This window comes from Carcharhinus amblyrhynchos, chromosome 6 (assembly GCF_965287045.1).
Source record: "Carcharhinus amblyrhynchos chromosome 6, sCarAmb.v2.hapA, whole genome shotgun sequence".
Classification (NCBI taxonomy): Eukaryota; Metazoa; Chordata; class Chondrichthyes; order Carcharhiniformes; family Carcharhinidae; genus Carcharhinus; species Carcharhinus amblyrhynchos.
Window position 1 is genome coordinate 75,646,579 of NC_137329.1, and position 24,867 is coordinate 75,671,445.

Genomic DNA, 24,867 nt, shown 5'->3' on the forward strand with positions numbered 1-24,867 from the left:
ATGTGACCTTCATTTCAAAAGCAAGCTTTCTATGTCTGGCTTAGAATTTAGAAATTTCCAGACAGCCCATTCTCAAACCAGGCCGTCTGGAGCAAAAGATAAAGAAAGCTATTTCGCCCCCTCCTCTCCCCCCCGCTGGCCCACCTCTTTATATTGCTCTTTATATTGCTGTTTAGTCACAATGCCAGAATACCTCGACTGGTTTCATATAATGAATTACTGCTGTATAATGACGAATGTTATATAGGCAAACATGGCTGCCATTCTGTATCTGTGCAAACAACTATGTTAGAATAACCATGCAGTCCACTTCATCAGTGCAAAAGATTGAACCATGAATATTGGTTTGCACACTAGAGCACTATTTGCCCTTTTAACAGCTTCTGAACTAGTAAAACTATTTCCAACCTTGATTTTACATTTTGCCCACACATTGGCAACTTTCAAAAATGCAGCATTCTCTCACTTGGGAACATCAGTTCTCTTAGACCTGTTTCAATCTTCAACCCACAGTATTTTAATCCAGTGGAGGGAGTGCCATACCCTGAGCAGCAAATGGGTGCCAGTTCCAGGAACAGCTCCTCTCTTAATGAAGATACAAACATTTTTTTGTCTGTCTTTTACATGCTCTCCATTTTGGATGCTGTCTTATTGGCATTGGTGATGCTGTGGAATTTTAAGCTACTTGAATTCAAACTATTTTGGGACCTAGCTTAATTTAATAAATAGGACAACAGATTCTTTCCATGATAGGTGACCGTAATACGGGTATAAAATATATAGAACAAGACAAGGTCATTCAAGCAATTAAGTATGCAGACCTGGTGATTCACAAGACCATCATTGCACTACTAGGAAAGTGCGGTACTGTCAGAGGTGTCTATTGTTTCAACAGGGTCCAAATTAGAGGGTGAAGCAGAAAATAAGATAAACAGCTTTCCTTTATTGTGAGAGTTTATCAATGTGTTTAGTCCAAAAGCTCTCGTCCCACACAACCCAGTGACTCAGCGATCCCCCATTTATATCTGCTCAAATACAATTAATCTCCAGCATTTGTTTGGAAAACCTCAACAATGCAATTGATAAGACCATAGAATCTATTACAGAATCTACAGTGCAGAAGGAGGCCATTTGGTCCATCAAGTCTGCACCGACAACAATCCCACCCAGATCCTATCCCACATATTTACCTTCCTAGTCCCCCTAACACTAAGGGGCAATTTAGCATGGTCAGTCAACTTAGCCCACACATCTTTGGACTGTGGGAGGAAACCAGAGCACCCAGAGGAAACCCACGCAGACACGGGGAGAATGTGCAAACTCCATTCCTGAGGCCAGAATTGAATCCGGGACCCTGGTGCTGTGAGGCAGCGATGCTAACCACTGTGCCACCGTGCTGCCCATGTTGACATTTTGGACTTAATATGAAACCAAAGTCTGCCTTCAATTTCTTGGAACTATTATAATATTGTTCCTGCTGTTGAATGCCAGGACAATCGCGACGAGACTCCCTGCTGACATAAAATGCCGATCATGATGTTTTCTGCTCCCGTCACCAAACCCATTCGAAAAGAACTGGAGTGGAAAATCCTGGCCACAGAATCTTTACAGTGCAGAAGGACGCCATTCAGCCCATAGTTTAAAGTAAATGTGTTTGATTCCAGAGGTGATGCTTCATCGTATTTGCAGCACACTACATGTATTCAGTCATATTTGTTGGACTCCAATTCTGGTCTGAAGTCTGAACCAAGTATTTGGCCAACGTACGAAAACATTCATCAGCGTCAGGTTGATTCCTTGCAATTCCAAATGACCCTCTAGCTCAAAGCTCTTTAACTTGGTGTTTCTATCTGCTCATTCTGCTCCTGTTGTTACAGTTAAGTAACCAATACCCTCTCTGTCAGCGATGCTTCTTCCCATTTAATATACCTGAATCATTGCAGTACCCAACAAATGGTTTAAAAGGAAAATATCCAACTGTGCCAGTATGTAGGTCAAATCTAAACTCTGGAGGAAGAAAGATTAAAAATTAGCATTATTTCAAAATGTAATAAGAGCTGGATTCCTCCTGCCCCCTCTCAGATTTATTCTTGTTTCAATAAAATGTGTTTGGCTCAGGGAGTTTCTTCATAGTTTGTAGGCCTAAGTACCAGAAATATCCTTATTGTACTTCCCAGTAATGTTCCAATTCATCAATGCCTTTTAAAGGTCAGAATGTGACGCGATTCGAAATGTCAGCAGTGAAATCTACAGGACTAGACCAACATTCCAATGTATGGAAAAATCCTTTGAGACGCTTCATAGCTTTTGATTATCCCTCATTAACAAAGTTCTGAGAGGGGCTGCTTTCAGTTAATGATCAATAATTGAATTCCAATCCTTGGCTTTAACTGTTAGCAGTGTCCATTGCTCTGAGTAAACATCTTCACATACCAATGTTATTTAACATTATGATTCAGATTTTCACTCCCAAGTTGAATAATGGTATCTCCTAGCTTGGTACACCCACCTCTGGAAAAAGTGTTCTGAATGGCACAATTTTCGCTGCAGTGGTTTGGGTGGGGTGGAAGGGGTGGGACCAGGTGAGGGGGAAGAGCAGAGGTGTGGGAAGATCTGCTCCTGGATGCAGATCAGAGGCTGCAGAGGCCGATGAGATAGACTGTGTAAATGGTCCATTTTGATTCTCTGGAATTTATGGGATGACCTGGTGGCACATTGGTTAGCACCGCTGCGTCACAGCACCAGAGGCCCGGGTTCAATTCTGACCTTGGGTGACTGTCTGTGTTTGCACATTCTCCCCGTGTCTTCATGGGTTTCCTCCAGGTGCTCCGGTTTCCTCCCATAGTCCAAAGATGTACAAGTTAGGTTGATTTGCCATGCTAAATTGATTCTTAGTGTTCCAAGATATTCTTAGGATTATGGGGAAAGGGCTTGGGTAGGATGCTGTGTTAAGAATTTGTGCAGACTTGATGGGCCAAATGATCTCATTCTGCGTTGTTGGGATTCTATGATTCATCCTGATTATTCTGTTAAATATTAGGCCCTCCTTGCCTCACTCTTCACACCCCATCACTCCCCTACCCACTCCCATGCCCTATACATGACAACCCATGACCCTTACCTAACCCATTGTAGCTCCATGTCAACTTAATGCTAACAACAACTTTCACTATAGTAACAAAAATTCCTATTCATGATGAATCTGCATTTAAAACTTTAACAACCCTTCGAGTAGTTAATCCTTTCTCAAAAGCAATCGACTTGCATTCATTACCCCACATCAAAGACAGCATTTTCTTTAACAACCTCTTTGAGCTGTCAGTCAAACTATGAGCTCCACCCTGACTCAGAATTTAAAGTCTCACCCCTTTCCTTTTCCAGCCAACATTTGATTTGTCAGAAAAAGGGGCCGGACTTCCAGAGCCTCTCAGTGACCATTCTTAAAGGTCTGCAGTTTCGGTGGCTCTGAAAATCTGAGTGTATATTTATCTCAACTCAATGCTATCCCTATTTCTAATTTGGTCAGTGTCCTTTACATTGTCCCTGTTAAGTTCTAATGTCTCTGTTAAGTTCTAATTCTTAGCATTTGTTTTGTCCTTGCGCATAAATTTATCTCAATGCAAACACTTTCCCTTATAAATCAAGAAGGTTGTGGCTTTAAGCCTCATTCCTGAAATTTGAGCGCGAGATCGAGCTTGATACCCAGATGTAGTACTGAAGGAGTTCTGCGTTATATGACAGACTCCTTTTTTATCTAGTGTTTCCCTCAAACTTGACTAAACTGACAAAGCCGCTCAAATTCTCAAGTTACTGTGCAATAAGTCTCCTTCATTGTACTGTTGCAATTTACCACAAAATTAGGCCAAGCATCAAACTTCATTATATACAAATTATTTAACCTCTGATTTTAGTTTGTTACACACAACATAACTAACTTCTGACCTATTCTGTTATATATACAAGTATTCAAAAGGTATCAAAACTTCACAAAGTATCCAAACTTATAATTTAGTCTTAGAGAGATACTATATTTGGTGAAGTGAATTGACCAGATTCTCTGCCAATAGGCCTTATTCCAGTCTCTCCGAGTCCCAGACCTGATGTCTTCCTTCTATAGTGGTTGACCCTGGGTTATTACTGCCGATTTTTCTTTGTCTCCTTTTCTTATAGAGATCTTGAAGACACTTATCATATTTCTAGTTACATACTCCAGGACAGGCATTAATTAGTCATGAATATTGAGAGTCATGCCTCTGGCAGGGGGTTGTAATTCTCTCAGGAATATGCCACACAGGGATCTGTGTTCAATCACTGTTCAAAGCATAGCAACAACAACTGTCCAATCAATTTCCATTTTTGTTCCATAGCTGCACATCCATGTTCTTTGTTGCTCCTGATACAGAGTTAGCCCTTTTAACTGTCAGCCTTTGCTGGTGTCTTTATGAATACAAATCAGGCTACACAAGTTTGTATAAGGCCCTGCAAGAGAGCGATTTAGTCATGGAAAAAGAACCAGAACAGATGAGGGAAGTAAAAGCAGGGGAATAACTTGGTAATAGTGATCACAACATAATAAGATTTAAAATGAAGTTTGTGAAGAACATGAATCAAAGAGCGAAGTAATAAATTGTGGAAGGTGTGGGAGATGGCGAGGGGCCTGAATGTGGGGGGTTGAGCGATAAAGGAATAAGAATGAAACTAGGTAAAACTTACTGATGAACAAACAAATAGAGCAGCAATGGAGAGCATGGACTGGAGCAGAAATATATCTCTCAGAAACATAAGTGCCAAGTAGCCAACAATGACATTCCATGATGACTAAAGAAATAAGAGCAAAACTGGAAACCAAAATGAAGATGTATGTAGCATAAGGGTATTCAGCATAACAGGGGTTAATGTGAGACTGGGGATAAATGCTGCTCACATTATGATGTAGACAGCCATGTGATAGTGCACTGAGTACACGGTCATCTAGCAAAAGCCAGCCTGTACACAACGTCTAATAAGGGCTGTACCTTGCAGATGTATACAGTTGGGAGTTGTTAATAAACACGATGCTCAATCATATAAACTTCCAGAAATCTTGATGAGATGCTAAACAAATGTGTAGCATGAGGCAGTGAATGGACTAATCCATAACATCCAAGAAGCTGGAGAGGGACCTTGGAATCCCAAATCGTGACAAAATAAAGTAGCTGCAGACTGACTGGAATTGAAGACGCAGCTGGAGATTGCCTATTCCATTCTTATCCAACAGTGTAATAGAAAAAAAAATCATCCAGATAGTGATGAAATAATGAAGAATAGTCTGCATGAATTTCCAAAGGGAAAGTTATACACATAAAACCTTATAGCATCCTTTGAAAAAATATCAGCAAGGATAGAGAGGTCTAATGTAGTAGACACAGGCTGGAATCCTCCAGCCGTATATGCCCTGCTGCCACTCCCATTGAGAATGGAGAATTTTGCGCTAGCTAAATCTCCATTCGTTGCAGCGGGTCTGGAGAATCTGAGCTGTGGGTGAGGTAGGGGAATCCAGCCCATAATATATATATTTTTTAAGAGTAAGTACAGGTCTCTGTCACAGTGGCACAGTGATTAGCACTGCGGTCTCACTGTGTCAGGGACCCATGTTCAATTCCAGCCTTGGGTGACTGTCTGTGTAGAGTTTACATATTCTCCCTGTGTCTGCGTGGGTTTCTTCCCACAGTCCAAAGGTATGTACATTGGATTGATTGGCCATGCTAAATTACATAGTGTTTAGGTTCGGGGGATTAGTGGGGTAAATATGTGGCATTTCAAGGTTAGGGTCAGGGTGGCGTGCTCTGTTAGAGAGCCAGTGCAGATTCGATGGGCTGAATGGTGTGTTCTAGAGTGGCACAATGGCACAGTGATTAGCACTACTGCCTCCCAGCCCCAAGGATCCGGGTTCAATTCTGGCCCGGAACACTATCTATGTGGAGTTTGCACATTCTCCCTGTGTCTGCATGGTTTTCCTCCAGGTGCTCCGGTTTCCTCCCATAGTCCAAAGAGGCGCGAGTTAGGTTGATTGGCCATGCTAAATTGTCCCTTAGTGTCAGGGTGTTAGCAGGCTAAATACATGGGGTTATGGGGATGGGGCCTGGGTGGGATTGTTGTTGACGGAGGCTTGATGGGGCAAATGACCAAAATCTATACTGTAGGGATTGTCTGATTCTTCTATGACATGTGAAGTCAGGGGCAAGCAGCTTAGAATGGATCTAAAACTGTCAAAGCTGTAAACAGGGAGTGGAGGTTAAATGTAGTTACTCAGCCAGGCAAGTGGTGGGAAATACTGCTCCACACAGATTGGTACTGAGAAAACTTGGCCACAATTTGCAAAAAATGATTTGGAGGAAGAATTGGAAGTACAATTTTGAAGTTTGCGGATGACACCAAGTTGGATCCAGTTAATGCAGAAGGGAGGATTGGCAAAATGCACTAAATAAATTAATTGCGGCCAATCTTACCAACTCATCTCGCCAGCCAATCAGCATGGGCGAGCTATTAAGATCGGACAAGCGGAGCAGAATCATGTTCGGATCTGGTTTTGTCCCGTTTGCGATGTTACCGGCAAAATCGGCTTCATGCTGTTTCAAAACTTAATCTAAATGTAATTACTGAGACCTGGACCATATTGTCCGCGCTCATTAACCAGTATCAGTTTCCGGGTCGGGGGCCTCACTGGTGAGGATCGTATAAGGCCCCGAACAATGGAGACCAAATATGATGGCCTCATCAGTTGGTGTGGAGATCATTTAAACCCCCTAGGTGATCGGGGGCAGGGCTGAGCAGTGCCCCTTGCACCCCTAGTCTGGCACGGCCCACCCTGGGGGGTGGATTTGATGGGGCCAGGGCCTGAAGGGGCAGGGCCATGACTGGGGAAAGTGGTGTGTGGGTGAACCATGAGGTGAGGGTAGGAAAGGGGTGAGCACTGCTTTGGTGGGGGTGGGGGGAAAGCATCGATTGGCTGGGACAGTGCTTGTAGGGTGGGGGACAGTTGGCTGGGGTGGCGATTGGGGGGGAGGGGGCTTGTCAGGTGGAGGGCAATGTCCTGGGAGGAGCCTAGCACAGAGCGACTGGCAGCATGTCCTGATGTCTGCGGTGGGGGCAGTGTCAGGAGATCTCCCAGTATGCTACGATGCACCCGGAGCTCAGCCAGTCTCCTGGTGAAATTAAGCTCAATCCCCTCCCCCTGCTGCTGAGAATCACTTTGTGGCTCTTTATTTCAACCAAATGCCATATAATTGCGACTGTGAGATCGCTGAAAAAAAAGGGCGTGACTCTCTCCTGTTTTCACACTTGTTCAGCACTTAGAATTTTTTCAGTAAGATCGCCACCATAAATGTTTAGTATGTAATTGGCAAATTAATTACAATGTAGATCAGCGTGAGGTGGTACATTTTGACAGATAGAAAAGGGAGGTCACGTATTCCTTGGAAAATAAATGATAAAGATGAGCAAGGGAAATCTGGGAATGCAGATTGCTAAAAATAATGAAGCAGGTTAATAAAACCTAAAAAGCGAACAAAGCACTTGGGTTTATTAATAGAGGGAAGCGCTATCGAATTTGTGTAGATCTTTGGTTAGGCCTGACTTGGAGAACTGTGCACAGTTCTGATCTCCGTATTGTGAAAAGAACAGAGATGGACTAGAAAAGGTGCAGAAAAGATTTGCCAGTGTGATATCAGAACTGAGGGGTTACAGGAAAGATTGAACTGGTTGATTCTCTTTTGTTTTCTCAGCAAGAGAAGACTGAGGTTTGACCAGATAGAGCCTTTTAAGATTCTGAAAAGGGTTGATAGGGTATACATAGAGAACATATTTTCACTTATGGGAGAAAACAAAACTAAGACCACTAAATGGAAAATAGACACTTGTTAATCCAGTAAAGCATTTGGGAGAAACTGGTTTCTTTGGAGAGTGGTGAAATACTCTTATCACAAGAATTTTTTGTGGTGACTAACATGGATACATTTAAGGGAAGCTAGATAAACACATGAGGAGAAATGTTGGAAGGACGAGCTGCTGGGATTTGATAAAGGTGAGTGGGAGGATTGAGTCTGATGTGGGCTATGTGTGGCTGAATGGCATGTTTCAGTGCTGTGTACTATCTTATACAGTATGTTTTCAGGTGAGAAACTGAACTGACCCCGATCTGTTATCTGTAAAATGGGCATAAAGAATGATGCAGCAATCTTCAAAGAAGCGGAAGCAATTATCTAGGTATCCCGGCAAATGTTCTTCACTCGACAGACATCACCAAATTTAAATTATCTGGCTATTCATTCCACTGCTGCTTTTGAGACTTTGCTCTGAGCAAGATGGTAACCATGTTTGCCAAAGTAACAGCAGTCTGAGGCATTCTAAGCCGCTGCACAAATACAAGCTGTTCTACTGTTAATAGCATTTGAATTGTTGCAGAAGGTAAGCAAGAAGTTTGGCGAATTGGTACTATTGGAAGAGGGGAGAGGAAATCAGTGGTAGCCTCTTTGTGACTTGTTACAAATAAACATTATCAAATGAATTTGTACTCTTTTACCAATGATGTGTAATGCAGCTTTTGTCACCTGCAGCTTTGCATCTTCGGCTCCATGGTTAGTATTGCTGCCTCACAGTGACAGAGGACTTGGGTTCAGTTCTGACCTTGGGGGAGTTTGCACTGTAGGTTTCCTTCCACGGTCCAAAGATGTGCAGGTTAGGTGGATTCGCCATGATAAACGTGCAGGGTTACAGGGATAGAGGGGAGGGGGTAAGATGCTCTTTCAGAAAGCCCATGCAGAATCATTGGGCCGAAAGGCCTGCTTCTGCACTGTAGGGATTCTATGATTTTAGTCATTTTATATTCTGGACAGGATTGAAATGTCGCCACAGTCCCCACAAGAATAACAAACAAGATCCTAGCTGTCAAGATAAGGCATTGCACTGCCCCCGTCCCCAATCGCAGGCCTGATCTGATGCTTGATCTTAGCCGAAAGGTGCAAACTGAGTTAATTGACCTCCGTATCTGGACAGCACTATTATTATTAAAACCCTCAGTGTTCTTCTGCTGCACCCCAATTGGTATGGCTGTATCCCTTTATGGCTCTCTGTTCTTGTTATGAATACTTGGATCAGTTACAAATCAGACTACTTTTCTACTTCAAGTGATAAAAATTTAAAGAAGTTCATAGGTGAAGCAGAGTCTCAGGACCAATAAGGTTTTAATTGTTGAAAGGAAATCTGAAATGAAACCAGAAAATGCTGAAAATATGCAACAATCCTGACAGCCTCTGTGGGGAGAGCAATGTTCCAGGGTGATGATCTTTCATCAAAATGTTAATTGTTCGATTAATGAATTATGCCGATTGAAAAGTGCTCATTAGCTTCAGTTGTATGGTACAAGTAACTAGCTTTATTTTTTAAAGATTGCTTTGCATTCGTATTGTTGGCTGGAGTCTGAGCAACTTGAACTGTTTTTGATGTATTGTTGGTTGGTCACTGCTGGGATTGTGAGCCTTAAGTCATAGAGAGAGAGACTAGGGCAGAAATTCCAGCATGTTCAGCTAGCATGAACCAGACTTCTGAAGGAGGCTGGTGTGAAGATAACAATTTTGCAACAATATTTTGAAACAATTTTGCCAAAAGGTGAGAGGGTGACAAATGTTGCTGCTCCCATTCAAAGAAGGGGAGAAATCAGCGAGGAAATTGTACGAGAGTCATAACTCTCTGTTAGGTGATGTTTGTTTCAAGCTTGTTTGAGGGTTTGAGTTTGTTTATTTATTAGTGTCACAACTAGGCTTACGTTAACATGGGTTGTACATGTATGGAGGAGTGCCGCACTTTGGCAGGTGCCACATTTCAACTGTTGTTAAATCAAGTCTGTGTTTCTCCAATTGAGAGAATGCAAGGGACCTTACCACTCTATTCAAAGATTAAGGGAGTTCTCCTGTCAAATGTGCATTCCACAATCTAAGCCCCAAAAACAAATTGGTTATTAATTTTATTCTGATTTTGGGATCTTGCTAGGGGCCAATTGGCTGCCTAATTTCCCTTTGTAACAGCAGTGATCATACCCTGTGGAAAAAGAGTCATTCTGTTCTTGGGAAGCACTTCTGGTTAAAGCGTGGAGATGGAAATTGCGATTAAAAATGTTCCATTCTGTGTACAGTTGTACACAGCAGGACAGTTACATATAATTTTCATGGAATAATGGACAAAGTCAGAACACAATTTCCAAAACACTGGTAAAAATCCCACTGTACCTCGTAATAGAAATGGATATATCTATGTACTCGAATCAGCAGCACAGTTGTTCAGCCATATATTGACCTACAGTCTAAAAATCTCTTGATTAGCCTTAGCAGTTTCTGAGTGGCTTTGATTTTTGGATGTGCTTTACCCCATTAAGGAGCATTAAAGGTATGAGCCAGCAGCCAAGATTTGGAGTGCAGTTCCCATTTGTACAGGACCTCAAGGGAACCACTAAAAAAAAAGAACTGATTGTCTACACTTGCACTCCTGGGTGGCCGGTGGTGTTCGGAGCCATGTGGAATTATCCGATTTAGGGGAGAACTGTTAAATGTAGGAACTGTAATGAAAAAAGCCAAAAAGCAGTCCAGTATTTTCCCCTCCAGGGGCCAAGTGAAAGCCTACGGTCTTTGGAACACAACCCCTCAAATCTTGAGCCAAATTTCGATTCTTTCCTGGACTGGATCTGGAGCTAGCCTTCCCACTCCCAGAGTACGCCTATAGAATTGCATAATGGCACTGTGGTTAGCACTGCTGCCTCACAGCTCCAGGGAACTGGGTTTGATTCGCAGCTTGAATGACTGTCTGTGTGGAGTTTGCACATTCTCCCTGTGTCTGTATGGGTTTTCTCCGGATGCTCCGGTCTGCTCCCACACTCCAAAGATGTGCATGTTAGGTGCATTGGCCATGTTAAATTGCCACTTAGTGTCCCAGGATGTGTGTGTTAGCAAGATTAGCATGGTAAATGTGTGGGGTTTCGGGAATGGGGCCTGGGTGGAATTGTTGTTGGTGCAAACTCAATGGGCCAAATGGCCTCCTTCTGCACTGTAGGAATTATATGATTCTTTAAGTACTCCTGGTATCAGGCCTCTTACCTTACACTTTTCATATTCGCCCTTTCCTGCTGCTAGGTTCCACTGTGACCACTTCTTTTTAAGACCTTGGCACCAAGCTTCCCCCTCTCCATTTTCCTCTCATCAGAGTTAAGTGATTGGGCAACGAGGTGGCAGATGGAGTGATAATGTGGAGAGATGTGAGATTATTCACTTCGGCTGTAAGAATAGAAAAGCAGAATATTCTTTAAAAGGTTGTTCAAACAGACTTGTCTGTACTTGTATACGGGACACCAAAAATTAGCATGAAGGTATAACAAGCGATTAGGAAGGCAAATAGCACGTTGGCCCTTATTGCAAAGGGATTGGTGTACAAGAATAAAAAGGTCAGTCTGTAATTGTATAGGGTTTTGGTGAGACTGCATCTGGAATATTGTATAGTTTTGACCTCCATATTTAAGAAAGGATGTACTTGCACTGGACATGGTACAATGAAGATTCACTAAATTAACTCTCAGGGAAACTGGTGACTTAATTGTAATGGCACTGAACTAGTAGTCTAGAGGCCCAGCCAATACTCGAGGGTCAATTCCCACTACAGCTAATGGAATTTAAATTCAATTAGTTGGGATAATTCTCAATTATCTGCTAGTGAGAATGGAGAATTTGACGCTTTGCCAAATCTTCTTTGACAGCAACGGGACTGGAGAAGCCCGGCCAATATATCGGACAGTGGCACAGTGGTTAGCACTGCTGCCTCACAGCATCAGTGACCAGATTCAGTTTCTGTTTTGGGTCACTGTTTGTGCGGAGTCTGTACATTCTCCCCATGTCTGCATGGGTTTCCTCCAGGTGCTCCAATTTCTTCCCACGGTCCGAAAGACGTGTTGCTTAGGTGCACTTGCGATGCTAAATTCTCCCTCCACCAGAGTGTGGCGATTAAGAGATTTTTACTAATTTCATTATAATATTAATGTAAGCCTGCTTGTGACATAAATCAATAAAAAAAATTTCTGCAACATTAAGCTTGTATCAGTAATGGTAATCATGAAGGTATCATTGACTGTTGTAAAAACTCATCTGGTTCACTAATATCTTTCTGGAAAGGAAAGCTGCTGTCCTAAACCAACCCGTGCAGAAGCAGGCCATTCGGCACATTGAGTCTGTACCAACTCTCTGACAGAGCATCTTACTCAGACTAACCCACTGCCATGTAACTCTATTCATTTGCCTCACTAATCTCCCTAAGCTACATATCTTGGGACACGAAGGGGCAACTTAGCATGGCCAATCCACCTAACCTGCACAGCTTTGGACTGTGGAAGGAAACTGGAGCATCTGAAGGAAACCCACACAGACACAGGGAGAACGTACACATTCCACATAGACAGCGATCCAAGCCAGGAATTGAACCTGGGCCCCTTGCATTGTGGGGCTAACCACTGTACAAGATGATGATTTGAATAGAAACAATGTACAGAGGTATGGAGAAAAGACAGGTGAATGGCACTAAACCATGATGCTCATTTGGAGAGCTGGTGCAGACATGATGGACCAAACAGCCGCCTTCTACACCAGAACAATTCTCTGATTCCATTGTAAAATGTGATTCCGTAGTTGAATGTATTTAAGGCTGAGATAAATAGATGTGAATTAAAGAATATGGGGAGCAGGTGAGAAAATGGAGTTAAAGCTCAAGATCAGCCGTGATTGTACAGAATGACAGAGCAGATTCAATGGGCCATATGGTCTATTCCTATTTCCTGTGTTGTATCAGTTCGGATCCTGTCATCCGCTCTGCAAAGCTACTCAGTTAGGTATGGTAGCTTTGATTTCCCCAGCCAGATCTGCATCCATGTCTGCTCTTTACCACAATGATGAGCAAGGGTCTAAGAGATCATTTGGTGCATTTACGAATCCTTTTAGAAACATTTGTGCTGTGCTCTGATGGTTTTGATGTGCTGTCAAGCCTGTCTCTGTACAATTGTTATCAGCTTTGGTTGAAAAGCTATTTGAATTCAGCAAAAGGAACAGAAAATTCATCCCAAAGGTTTCTATAATTACAAATAATTGGAGAATTCTTGACATATCTTCTCAAGTTGTATGCATGCCGCCACCAACCATTATAATTAAATTTCTATGGAATCATGACAGGATTTCTCAATTTGTATTGTTGACTTCTGCAAAAATAAGTGGGAGTGGAGAAGTGAGACGTGATAGTATCATATTCTCTAACATGAATGCATGGTCAGCCACAGAACTGGACTGGAAGCCCTTTGAGTTGTTCAGATAGAAAGCTGAACTGACAGTCTTGGCTGTGCTTGATTGAAATCTCCGTTTTCTCAAGTCAGCTCCCAGAAAGCATAGACCTTCACCGAATGTTTCCTCAGTATCCTGGAGTTCTTTGGCCTGGAAAAACAGGCTGCGTTTGTGAACAGCCCTGACTCTGTGGGAGGGAGATCTCTGGATCTGTAAATGGTGAAGAGAGAGAATTGGAGACAGAAACCTTTGTGTGGTCCTCCCATTAAAGTAAGTTTTACAACCTGAAAACCTCAGAACTAATGCTGTCAAGAAGGTGACCCAGCTTCTCAGACTTCCATTTGAAGCAGCAAATACCCATGGGAAACTGATGTGACTTTGATATCTGGTAGAATGGGAAGAGGAGCGTTTGAGGCCTATTGATGGTCTCATTCTCTCCTCGTCAGCTTTTAACAAGCACTTTAGACTCCATGAGAGAGAGCGGGAGTACAGTTATTCTGCACAAAGTGGCTGTGTGCTCTGATATTTTTGTGTTTATTTTCATCATGGTTATAACGAGAGGTTGGTAATTCTGGTCAAATCTATAACTGAAGGTTTTAACTTGTGACCTCCCACTTCCAAATGCTACCCCCACTCCTGCCACCTCCTGCATCCTTTAGCCACCTCCCATGAGACGCAAGCCAATCTGGAGATTTGGAAAGCCCAATATGAGGTGATTTGATTTGTTGTCACATGTATTGGGATACAGGGAAAAGTATTGTTTCATGCACAGTATAACGACAAAGCATACTGTTCGTAGATTACACAGGGGAGAAGGAAAGGACAGGGTGCAGAATATAGTGTTGCAGTCACAGATACGGTGTAGAGAAAGATCAACTTAATATCTGGTAGATGCATTCAAAAGTCTGATGGCTGTTCTTGAGTTGATGGGTACATGTCCTCAGACTTTTACATCTTTTTCCCGATGGTAGAAAGTGGAAGAGAGAATGTCCAGAGTACGTGGGGTTCCTTAATTATGCTGGCTGCCTCGCTGAGGCAGTGGGAAGTGTAGGCAGAGTCTTTGAACGGAGACTGGTTTGAGTGATGGACTGGGTGACATTAACAACCATTGTAGTTTCTTGCGGTCTTGGGCAGAACAGGAGCCATACCAAGCTGTGAAACATCCAGAAAGAATGCTTTCAATAGTGCATCTGTAAAAGTTGGGTGGTTTGGATTGGGTGATTTGGTGTGAGCTTTCTCTTCCCCCAGGGTTTGCTGGTCGCTATTTTAACCTGATCTGATAATAAGAGCAGTGGTGGAATCCTGCAGCACTTTCCTCTCACAACCTTTGGAGAGGCAAGCATTTTCATTTGGCCTGACCCATTCGAGTCAAACAAAGTCCCATCTGTGTTGGGTCCTTTTCATTTTTTCCTGGACTTATGCTTATCTTTCATCTGATGCACATTTGTGCCAGGAAAAAGACCTGAAAGGAAAGCTTAGTTTTCTGGAAGAATTTTTTTTTAACAGCCCTGAGTAGGTTTTGTCTGATACAAACACATTCCACAAACACACACTTGAACGTGAAAGACCAGAGTGCTTTCAATTTGTGAAATGAATATGTAGAAGATGAAAGGTGCTTAGAGTGATTCATGACACTTCACTAATCTTGTACCATTTCATTCAGCAGCACCATGTAGGAATACAACTAATAATGCTGGTTCACCAGTTAAAGAAATAAAAAATGCAACTTTTTTTTTACATATAACTATAATACAGAGGCCTGCAGCCTCATAATCGCCAGTCAGCTCCTGAGAAGGTTCTAGAACAGAAACCTGAGCTCACCAGGGTGATTCCCCTGCTTCCTGATTCATTCCCTGGATCATGTGATTCTTACTTTGCAGCTGCATCCTTCCAGGGACATCACCACAAAGCGTGAAGGCTCAGTGTTCACCCCCTACAATAGTGCCACTTCTTCGGGTGAATCTTCCTGTTCTGCCCATCACGATTCTCGTGGTGGGCAAGGGGCAGACCATGGAAAGATCTGTTGACCTTGGGTGGGATATTCTGGTTTCAGGGCAAGTGTGGTTGGAAAGTCCTGCCCCTTGCCTTTGCGTTTTGGTCACTTCCTTGTCTGAAACCACTAATTGCTTGCTGCCCATCAGCCTTGAATGTTTCCGGTTTCTCATTTATGCATCAATCGTCATGATTTTCTGAACAACATCTCTTGGCTATGTGACAATTGCAGATCATAGGATTATCAAATCCTACAGTTCAGAAGGAGGCCATTTGGCCTATTGAGTCTGCCCCGACCACAATCCCACCCACACCCTATTCCCATAACCCTATGCGTTTACCGTAGCTGATCCCCCGACATTAAGAGGCAATTTAGCATGGCCAATCCACCTAACACTCACATTCATACTGGATAACTTCCTTCATCCACTTTCCAGCAAGTGTCAGTGGATAGCCAGCAGCTTGGAAATCTCTGGTTGGTCTCTCTTGTGCTCCAAGTGTGTGCTTAACGCCATTTTAGTGACTCACTTGAGGTCAATTTACAGCCGTTTGAAGTCGGGACACTCTTTCCATGTTTATTTGTTTTTTTTATTTGTTTGCTGTGAGAGTTGGATCCTTTACATCCCAGGATTTCGTATCTTCATCTTTTGATTAGCAGGAAACTATTACAGCCAACTTGAATAATTGTTGCCTTGCATACTCCACTCTTGCCTGTTGTTTTATTATGACCTTTTCCCTCTTTATTTTGACACCACCTATATAATCTTTGAAGCATATTGGTGCAAAATATATCTAATGTCTTCACCATCACAGAGCCACTTAGAATATGGGGGGTTGGGGGGGATTTTTCTGCCACTGGAGAAAATGGCAACACTGGTGAAAAATCCTGGAAACAAAGATCACAACAGCGAGATCTTGTTCTCAGATTTTCCCCACCCCTCATTGGTGATGTAACGAAGTTCCTGCCCAGAGAGGGTGGGAACCTTATTTAAATAAATTAACATATGGCTAAAGGACTTCCCAGGTTTCCCACCTCTCTCCCCAAAATAAAGAACTCCCCCACATTTGCAAGGTTTACAACAGGTATTGAAAAATGCAAAGTAGTCTCCGTCGGGGATGCAGAGGTAGGTATAGCCCTGGAAGAGAGACATGCCTGGGTAATTCGCTGGCAGCACCAACATGGCTGTGCCAGGGGAAGCCCTCTGGGGAACTTCTTTGGCTGCTAATTCCATGTTGATAGCAACTTCTATACTTTCTTTCGGATCAGGTTGCTTTCTGTTAGTCGTTTTTGAATCGCCTCGCTCAGTAAGCCACAGACTAATCTATCTCAAATGGTGACATTCAAGACATCCCCGAATTCAGTGCTGTTTAAGATAGTTACAAACTGTGATCAATTCACCTTCTTGTTGGTTATGCTGATGAAACCTAAACTTTTTGGTGAATAGTCACCCTGCAATACTTCCACTATTTTATCGTGCCTGGTTTTTCTGGCTACACCAGATTTCTCAGGAGGTTGGATGATTTTCCCTACATTATGCTCAGGAAAGTTGGGACCACTATATCTGCTGCTATCCCATACACTGGACAAAGTAGTCTAATCTCTTTGTATATGAGCTCCATTGCTCTGTATTCTCATCAAATGGTACCAAAAATGCATGCCATTTTAACAATGGAAAGGGCTGTGGGAGCACAATGTGCCTTGTAACTCTTAGCACTACCTTGCTTCCTTACTCCTCAAAACAAAGTAAATCTTTGTAAAGATATATATATAAATATGCTTCAAAGATTATATAGGTGGTGTCAAAATAAAGAGAGAAAAGGTCATAATAAAACAACAGGCAAGAGTGGAGTATGCAAGGCAACAATTATTCAAGTTGGCTGTAATAGTTTCCTGCTAATCAAAAGATGAAGATACGAAATCCTGGGATGTAAAGATTTGTAAAGGGAGGTCTTGCTGCAGCTGTATAGGGCATTGGTGAGGCCGCAACTGGAGTACTGTGTGCAGTTTTGGGCGCCGCACCTGCGCAAAGGTATTTTGGCCTTGGAGGAAGTGCAGAGGAGGTTTACTCGGCTGATACCGGAGTTGAGGGGGTTGAGCTATGAGGAGAGGCTGAATAAACTGGGCTTGTACTCGTTAGAGTTTAGAAGAATGAGGGGAGATCTCATTGAGACGTATAAGATGATGAATGGGATGGATAGGATAGAGGTGGAAAGACTCTTCCTGCTCAAAAAAGACAGTAGGACTAGGGGGCACAGCCTCAAGATAAAAGGGGGGCGGTTTAGAACGGAGTTGAGGAGGAACTTCTTCACTCAAAGGGTGGTGAATCTCTGGAATTCTCTGCCCGTTGAAGTGGTGGAGGCTGCCTCGCTAAGTATTTTTAAGACGCGGGTTGATGGGTTTTTGATAGGAGAGGGGATTAAGGGTTACGGGGAGAGGGCGGGAAAGTGGAACTGAGCAGCGACAGATCAGCCATGATCTTATTGATCTCGAGATTATAAGATCTCGAAGGGCTGGATGGCCTACTCCTGCTCCTATTTCTTATGTTCTTAAATCTGAACTCAGCCTGTTTCCTTTCATGTTTTGCAACACCCCCCAGCTCTGAAGTTGTTGTTGCAAGTCCTTGCTATTCAAGGTGCTGTGGGTACTGTTAAAGATCTTTTTGGACAGAGCATGTGGCGAATTTCTTTGCAAAATTGTTATCTCCAGAAACTTGAGTTATTTTTGGGTTCCTTTAGTAGCTGTAACCGTTATTTGGCACTTTTCCATCACCAACTTTAATGTAGCAATGATTTAACTTACTTATCCTTCTGTTGGGTGTCCAAAATGCGGTCAGACATTTTTCTCTTTGTTTTGGAGTGGCTGTGAGAGGGCTGATTACCTCGACGCCAGTTTTCTATGTGGTGGCTGTAAAAGAAAGGTTCAAACAAACAAAGAGCTTTATCGAAGGCTGTTAACACTATAGGCTGCTAAGATAGACTGACCCATTGCTCGTGCAAACGGCTGAGAGCATCTTCAGCAATGTCATGTGATCGGTCTTTTGAAGTGCCCCTGTTCCAACACAAAGCTGCTAGTGAGAAAACACATGAATGCACAGCACTCCCCTTGTGTGTAGGAGGGGGTTGCCCCGGTGCTTCTCTGGAAATAGGGGGGGAATGGACGAATTGCCCCAGTGACTGGGGAGATGGGGAAAAGACTTTGCTTTAATGCAGATGGTGGTGCCCTTTAAAAATGGCACCTCAATCTCTGTGGCTGTCAGGCCCTGCCTTGGCACCATGACAATGAAAACTAACACCCCAGATATTCTGTGCACAGAGTGCCAGAGAATCTGGAGAGAAAACTCGGCTGTGATCCGGAGAGCTATATGCCAGTTTTCTCACCTCAGCCAACAGTGGCACAATGGTCAGCACTGCTGCCTCACCGTGCCAGGGACTGGGTTCAATTCCCAGATTGGGTTGCTGTCTGTGCTGAGTCTGCATGTTCTTCCCGTGTGTGCATGGGTCGTCTTCAGGTGCTCCAGTTTCATCCCACAGTCCCAAAGACATGCTGGTTAGGTGCATTGGCTAAATTCTCCCGGACAGGCATCGGAGTGTGGCGACTAGGTGATTTTCACAGTAACTTCATTGCAGTGTTAATGTAAGCCTACTTGTGACACTAATAAATAAACTTAAAACTCCATGTATTTTACACAAAAATGCAAAATTCCATCCTATAAACCAGATTGGAAAGAGAAATAATTGATGAATGGTTGCACATCAAATGTTTGACGTGTCCATCATACAAATCCACTTGGGTGCCAAGATCAGATCCTTGGTCAGGTTGGATGATAATATTGGGATGTGGGCAGATCTTATTTAATGTCCATCCTCAGTTGCTCCGAGTGGGTATGTTCTAAAACGCCTTGTGTTGATGCAGTACTGATGAAAGAGTCGTGCAGTCTGACTTAAGTCAGGGTTGTGGCTTGGCGTTCTTGTGATGTTTCTGCTCTTGTGCTTCTTGGAGGTAAGAGACCGCTGAGTTGGGAAAGTGCGGTAGAAGTGAGCTTGCTGACTTGCTACAGTGCTCCCAATAGATAGTACGTGTGACAGGCGCTTGGGACCGGGAGCTGTGTGACCATGATGTTGCTCAAGCACACTCTTTTGTCTTGGGATAGTGTTAAGCTTGCTGTGTGTTACTTTGTGTTGGGCTTGTAGAAAGTGAGAGGGTAGGATATGTAAGATTCTCCTGCTCTTCTCGCCACAGCTGGTTTCACTGCCACCCCCCACCCCAACCTCTGTCGCTGGATGTTGATAATTTAAAATATTCTTTCATTGGATGTACTGACTTGGCCAGCATTTGTTTCCCATTCCTAATTGTCCTTGCACCCTCTTGAAGTGTTGCAGTTCGTGTGTAGGATTTTATCATGGTCTACACCATGTGGTGTGGATTTTGAGGGAATTAACAATGGCAGTGCTTTGGAAGACCAGGGCTGAGGTGGTTAGCCTTTTCCTTGTTGGGAGATGGTTATTGCCTGACATTTATGCAATTTGAATGTTGCCTGACAATTTTAGTTGAAGCTTGGCTGCTGTCTGGGTGCTTTTCTAGACTGGTTTGGCTGCTGCATTATCAGAGGTATTGTGAATAGGAATTAGAGGTATTAGAGGACTATTATCCTGTTTGGGAGAAAGGCTGGCATGTTTAAAGTGCTTTCTATGACCTGGGGGTATCTCAAAAGTGCTTAAGACCCATGGATGCTTTTGGATTGTAGTCACTGTTGTAATGAAGCCAACTTACGCACAGCAAGCTCCCATAAACATAAATCATTAGATAAACTGGTTTACGTGATGTTGGTCGAGTGGTAAATATTAGTTTGGATACTGGGGATAATGCCCCTGTGTTTCTTTCAAATTTCTTCCACCTATAAAGGCGGAAGATCTTAATTCTCAATTTGTCATCCCATACAGAAGTATACCAGTGGTGCAATACTCCCGTGCAGGAGTCTCCTTCTAAATAATGTACCTGTGCTGCTGGGGTGCGACTTGAACCTACAACCTTGTAGTTCAGAGGGGTGGCATGGTGACACAGTGGTTCGTACTGCTGCCTCACAGCGCCAGGGACCCGGGTTTGATTCCTAGCTTGGGTCACTGTCTGTGTGGAGCCTGCACGTTCTCCCCATGTCTGTGTGGATTTCCTCCGGGTGCTCCAGTTTTCCCCCCTCAGTCTGAAAGACATGCTGGTTAGGTGCATTGACCCGAACTGGTGCCGGAGTGTGGTGACTAGAGGAATTTCACAGTAACTTGATTACAGTGTTAATGTAAGCCTCCTTGCGACACTAACAAATAAACTAAACTAATAAAGTGCTACCCCCAGGGTAAAAGAGGATTGAAGTGTCCTTCTGAAAGAGCCTTCATCTTCAAAAGATGAGGAGTGAAAGGTGGCAGGGAAATACTGCTTGGAGTATATATTCAATCCACCCAGATGCAAGCAGAGCTTTCTGAGTTGCGTGGCTTAGCTTTTTGAAACAGGTTCGATTCTCTGTAATGTGCAGCAATCAGGTGTAAACGCAGTGCAGCCTTGACTGGGAGGGCAGGGTTGTGAGCCTGATGTCTGATCAATGAAGATAGATTGCGATGTGTCATCATGGGGAAAATCATTAAGGGTGGGGCGGGGGGGGGGGAGAATCACATGGCTTCATTTGTTTAGAGGCTTAGAGAATAGATCAGATTGCATCCAGTCGTATTAATGCTTACAGTCTGTGTGGCCAACAATACAACCAGCTGAAATGGGATCATTTCTGTACGTGATGTTTGAGTCTGGATCAGAAAACATTCGAATTTCCTGATAAAGTAGAATAACAGTGGTGAGTTTTTTTCAAAAATTATTTTTAAAATAGATGTATGTTGGTGAATTTTTGTTTGCAGTGTTTCTGTGAATATTGGAATATTCTGACTTTGGGACTCTGATGTTTTAAAATGTTCATTTTTTTTATTGGGCTAAAGTGATTTTGTTGTTAAGTTTGCTTCAACAACGAGCAGCTTTTTGAGTGGTTTTCCACATTGGAAATTGAGCTGCTAAAACTAGCCCCTCAAGCAGCCCTGTTTTAATCACAATGTTTAACAGTGAGAAAATCAGCTAATATCAGCTAATGATTTGGCCCATCCCTTGATCGGGCGGCCCGATGAAGAACAGGGTTTATTGGGTGTGTTAGCTCTTGTGACCTGCAGTCTTCCAATTCTGGTCTCTTGTGTATCCCCCTATTTGATCACTCCCCTTAAGTGACCATGCCTTTAGCTGCCAAACTGCTGAGCTCCGGAATTCCCTCACTAAACCTCTCGGTCTCGCCACCTTACTTTCCTCCTTTAAGATGCTCCTTAAGTCTTAACTCATTGAGCAAGCCTTTTGTTCACCTGTCCTAATATCTGCTTACTTGGCTCTCTGTCAGGTTGTGTCTGGTAATGTTCCTCCAAAGTGCCCTGGTTCATTTTACTACATTCTAGATGCTATTTAAAGTCGTTGTTTTGTCCCTGAAATTGCAGGGCCTAAAAGTTTGCAGTTCAGTGGGCCTGTGAATAATTTACTGGCACTGCCTGTTGTTTGCCAAGAATGCCCACCTTGGCTTCTTCACCTTTTGACCGATTGTACTGATGGGCATCATGCCACCATCAACAAATGAAGGCTGCAATAAACAGGCAACTGGACTCCTACATGCAAATTGGAAACAAAGTCACGTGACTAAAATGTGAAGTCTGGAACTTTCCAGGCCTCTTCACCCCACCCCACCCCTCTCCCCTGCGAGCTATTGAATTTTCCATTCATATCAGTGGGACTGGAAGATCCCACTGGCATGGGGGAGTTGGAACATTCTGTTTTTAGGATTCTATTTTGTTTGGGATAGACAACTAAGGATTGACTTGGGTTTCTTTGAAATGTGATTCAGTATTTACAGTTATAGTCCAGGTCAATGTGACAATTTAGGGTGGCACAGTGGTTAGCACTGCTGCTGCACAACGCCAGGAACCCGCGTTTGATGCCCAGCTTGGGTCACTGTGTGTGTGTGTGTGTGTGTGTGTGTGTGTGTGTGTGTGTGTGTGTGGAGTTTGCACATTCTCCCCATGTCTGCGTGAGTTTCCTCCGGGTGCTCAGGTTTCCTCGCGTAATCCAGAGATGTGCAGGTTAGGTGGATTGGCCATTCTAAATTGACCCTTAGTGTCAGGGGGATTACCTGGGTAAACGCTGAAAGTTATGGGGATAGGACCTGAGTGGGATTGTGTCCGGTGCAGACTTGATCTGCCGAGTGGCCTCCTTCTGCATTGTAGGGATTCTGTGATTCAATAAGATCGAAGCTTGTTATAAAACAGCCGGTCAGGAATACAAAGAAAACTGAAAGAGCAAGTTAAAATCAAAACATGGGCTGTGCTGATGAAGGGCTTGTAATGATGCACTTTCACAGACTGCATTAGAAACGCAATGGGTATTTATTAATAAGAAAAACTGTGCAGAGGTCACCAGCAACATGGCTGCATCTACTCCCCGACATGTCCTCTGCCTAAGAGAGGACTCCACCACCAATCCCCCACCCCCTGGGGTGATTATCATATTACTGCTCTCAGTCCTGATTGGGCCCCCAAACCAGGTGGCCCTTACTCTGCTATGTTGCTCTTAAAGAGACAATCAGCACAAGTCACCACAGAGCTCTGCCCATTCGTCCTGTTTTATTGACCGCTGATTGAACCTGTGTGTTTCCAGCAATGTCATTTTTAAAATTAAATTCCCAAGTAAAATTAAGAAGAAAAAAAATAGAGGGATGCGGGGCTGGGGGAGGGGAGGAGCTGGGTCGCTCTTCAAAGGAACCAGCATTGGCTCAATGGAACAAATGGCCACTTCTGTGCTGTGCTGCACTGCTCTACATTGTAACATAAGGCAAGCACAGAGCTGCTAGGCTTAGCGTGTCTAATACGATTGAATTTTTACCATTGCTTTTTCTAAGGACTTCAAAAATGAATGAGCGTTTTATTGGGAATAGCCTGCTGTCAGCAGAATTGAAGGATTTGCCTGACACAGTGCTGTCAGACGGCAAAGATAGCGATAGATAGACGGTTGGCCCTAGGCTGCTTGTTTCTGTGGACAGTAAAGCTGCTTCTAATTAGCTGCTGAAAGTCTCGGTGTCTCAGCTGTCATAGATTTACTGTCACAAGTCTCGCACACAGCCCAGGGATCTCAATGCTCCAGTTGCTGCTGCTTTGCCATGGATTATGTTAGTTGGTTCTTCGATGCAAACTGAGCTGGTAATTTTTGTGTAAAATGTGCTCCCCTCAGCGGCTCCTGCAATGTGTCCTGAGTTGTTTTCTTTGTGTCCGAATTGTTTTACAGTGAGGGTACATACAATGGGTAATATCTTTAAATTTCCATAAATTAGTAAATGTGATTGAATTACCAAGAATTATTGATATTTGAACTAAATCTACAGTGAGATTGAGTCACCATTCATTTGCTCAGGTCTTGACAGTTCTAGATAGGAAAATTGTACATGTTTTATGGACTTTAGAAACAGGAATATCTTTTTGATCGCTTATTTTTTGTTTGCTCAAGGTAAAGGAATAGACTTGTGCTGTCAACAGATTTAGTGAGTGCGTAACCTGAGTCTGTATGAACTTGCTGATTTCAGCAGGAGCTGTTCAGTGTTGTACGTAGAGGGTCACATGCAATCACTTCAATTTGAGACAAGTGATAACTTGCAATTTAGTGTTGTGTTTTAGGTTGCAATTCAGTTTTTCAAAACCCTTTTGTTTATAGATGTTTATCTGCTCTAGGAAAGCGATATCAGTTTTGGGAAATGGTGAGTTTCCATTTCAAACAGCTCGTTTCAAAGTGTGTATCTGATCTTAAGCCACAGTGAGATTTGTTCACTATGTAAAACTATTCCTTTGAAAAGCTCTTGACAGCTCTGGACATGAAAATGGTGAATGGTTTTCAGCCTTGTAAACAGAAACATCTTTTGAACTGGATGTTATATTGTTTCTTCGAGGAAGTGGAGCAGTCCAGATTAGAAAGCAGAGTAAAGCTCCTTCCACCTGGTGCCATCAAATGCTCCCAAGGCCAGGTATAGCTGGATGCAAAGATAAAGTTCCTTTTGCTTTGCTCTAACTCGAGCTTCAGTTGGCTCTTGGGATGGGTGCATTTAAAGTTCGACAATGTGCTTCAGTTCAACATGAGAAGCCTGCGGCACCAGTGTTGCCAGCCCAACACCAGCCAGCACGTGCATTTTCTAGTACAAATTTGGGACACTCAGCAAGGGCAGGTCTCAATATAAACTGGGTTGTGATTGCTCAGGGTCATTTCACATGGGTCATTTCATTACAGATGGTAAGCCTTAGTTTTTCCACAGCAGGGTAAAGTCACTCACCATTCAACAACGTGTAACATGCTGATGGTTAGCGAGAGGTTTGTCGTATGAAGGAAGATTGAACAGTTTAGGCCTATACTTTCTGGAATTTAGAAGAATGGGGGGAGATCAAATTGAGGAATACAAGATGATAAAAGGTGTGGATAAAGTAGACA

At 43.2% G+C, this 24,867-nt stretch overlaps 1 protein-coding gene across 31 annotated transcripts in view; it reads left to right on the forward strand.

The window, feature by feature from the left end:
- The window catches only part of nrcama (neuronal cell adhesion molecule a), a 379,563-nt gene that overhangs the window by 224,508 nt on the left and 130,188 nt on the right, over nt 1-24,867 (forward strand). The window contains exon 1 of one of the 31 annotated variants that reach the window (XM_080190695.1): nt 21,078-21,169. The exons of the other annotated variants lie outside the window; for them this stretch is intronic. The gene's annotated coding sequence lies outside the window, so the exon portion shown is untranslated. Of the gene's footprint in view, nt 1-21,077; nt 21,170-24,867 lie in introns of those variants that run through there. 31 annotated transcript variants of the gene reach the window in all.